The sequence below is a fragment of the Curcuma longa genome, chromosome 1 (assembly GCF_044706935.1).
Source record: "Curcuma longa cultivar G26 ecotype Majalengka, Jawa Barat chromosome 1, ITB_CL_G26_1.1, whole genome shotgun sequence".
Taxonomy (NCBI): Eukaryota; Viridiplantae; Streptophyta; class Magnoliopsida; order Zingiberales; family Zingiberaceae; genus Curcuma; species Curcuma longa.
The window spans coordinates 27944838-27947684 of NC_133861.1; positions in this window are offsets into that span (position 1 = coordinate 27944838).

Consider the following 2847-nt stretch of genomic DNA (forward strand, 5'->3'; position numbering starts at 1 on the left):
TGTAGGATCGAAAATACGCTAGAGAGGGGGTGAATAGCGTGTTTGCACGCTTTTCAATTTTTAGAAAACTTCGAGTGCGAAAGCGGAAGCAATTAATCAATTTACGCGGAAGCACAAACAGAAAGAAAGTAAAGAAGATTGACACGTTTATTTTTACTTGGTTCACAGCGCAACGCTGCTACTCCAAGGCTCACGTTCTTTGACCGTTTACGTTGGGCAATCCACTAAGATACTTGCCCCTTTCCGGCAGCAAGTATATCAAAAATCCGATTACAAAACTTGAGTACAAAGTATAAGCAGAATTGAATTACAACTTAAGTTTTCGTTACCAAACTTTCGCTCCCCGGATGTCGATTTCGACGTCTCGGTGTTCAGAACAGTAGCTTGAGGCAGGCACAGCACCGACGTCGAAGTTGGAAGTCACGGGAATCACGGGAACAGAGTTTGGAAGCTTTGGAATTGAATGAATCGGCTGCTGCTCGCGGGTTCCTTATATAGCCGACCTGAGTCTGTAACGCCCGCCCTTACGTGGGCCTAGACGGACGCTACAGTTTGCTTTCATTCATTCATACAATTAATCACATACGAAAAACCACAAAACTTCGCAGCGGAAACATAAAACCTATAACATGGCAGTGATTTCATATGTGATAAATAAAAACTTATTATGCATGTATTGTCTAGATATTAAGTTCTAATTAGAAACATCTTAGCATATCATTTTTTTTAAAACCAAACATTCAACATAAAAGCAATCCAGACATTCAGCATGCAAGTATAAAATTCATATTGCCAGGAACTCTGCCAAGTCACCACCACACACATCATTATCAGCCCTTTCCTGCTGCTTCCCATTGCTTAGTGACTTCTATTTGGCTCTGCAACATAAGAAAGAAAACTATAAGCACAAGGCTTAGTAAGCTCCTTTCCTACTCACCAAAAACCAATCGTCACATCAAGCATAACATTTATATCACATAATAAACACATAAGCATGGAAGCACATTATCATTGCATAAAGCACATAAACATTCTTTCACCTTAACATTTAAATCATATGCATACAAAATGATGAAAATGCCTTTTAAAAACATAATATCATAATAGATCAACATAATCATCATCATCATTGTTTGGGGTCCCCGGCTTGTACCCATTCATTCATCATTTTGCGCGCATCCCTAATCAGATACGAGGTAGCAAATCTCGAACCCACTAGGGAACTAGGTCCGTACACCAGACCTTCGACCTAGGGGCATCTTGGAGCCCATCCCTTACTAGGTTCGTACACCAGACCGTCGACCTAGGGGCGTTCTTAGGTGCCCATCCCTTGGACCCCTTCTCATATGTCCTTCAGGGTCCGGTACAAGCCATGCATTAAAGTAAAATAATGATGTACATGCTTTCTTTTCATTTTCATCATGAATGTTCCTTAACATTTCTTCATCATTGCATGGTGAACATTCAAGCATCATTTTCATTTCATTTCATGTAGCATGTTACATCATAACATAATCTCATTATATAGCCTTGGCATGAGATAAAACATAACATCAACATGGTTAACATCGTTGAAACCCTTATTCAACCAAAACCCTAATTTCATAAGGTTGGTCAAAACTTATTGGTTTCCTTTACCATGTCACATAAACTCATTCCATTTAACATTTACCCATGTTTAGCTACAACTAACCATGGTTAATCATAATTGAAACCCTAACCCAGCTAAACCCTAATTTCCTAGGGTTAGCCGAATCCTTATAGGGTTTCTTAGGCTCTTAGCCTAAACCATAAGCCTTCATACATTATATCATCATATACATCATTAACTAGGGTTTGTAACTATGGTTGAGTTTAAAACCCAACTCTTCCTTAGTTATCATCATGTGGCCGAAACCTTACTATAGGCAAACCTAGATTAAGGTTTAACCACATAAACTTTAAACCATCATAACTCATATACTTGCAACCCTAGTTAGGTTCATAGCATAAATTAAACCCTAACTTTATATTGGCCGAAACTTTAAAGGACATGAAACATGGGTTAAAACTATTCCATAAACCCTAAACATGGTAAACCATCACTTGTAGTCACCCTTTCTTTGCTAAGCATCACTTGATGCCCTAACCTCTTACTTGGCCGAAACTTACCTTCATGGAAACCCTAGGTTTTAAACACATGAAGGCTAATTCATTCTAAAACATCATCATATATCATTTATAAACATAGCTTGTTCAAAACATAACTTTAAAACCCTTAATTCATTTATGGCCGAAACCCTAATCATGCAAAACATGGGTTAGGTTAAACCATATAACCCTCTAAAACATCATACAAGTTCTTTAAACATTATTAAGCCATAGCTAGGTTTTAAAATCATCACCTAAGCCCTATACAACATCATGGCCGAAACTTTATATAGGGTTATCTCTTGGTTGGCTTGAAATCTAACCACAAACAACCCTAGATCATGATAGGAAAACATTATATACAAAGCATATGAAATTTCATGGATTAAATTTCATCTCTTCATCATCTAAATCCTAATTTCATAGCATATTTGGCCGAAACTTTAAAACAAGGTATTCTTCATGGATTTTGCAACAACAAAACATAAACATTAGAAAATTCCATGAAAACCACAACATAGAGCAATTATGTTGCAAGGTGAGGGGAGACTTACTTAGATCCAAACAAATTTTACCCTAGAGAAGATAATGTTTCTTCTTCTTCCCTTGAAAGCCCCCTTTTGTTCCTCCTTGTTTCCTCTTGAACCCTAAGCTTTCCCTAATCCCTTGTGAGCCTTGTTGAGGGAGAAAGCTTCCACAAGGCTCTCGGCCAAAGAA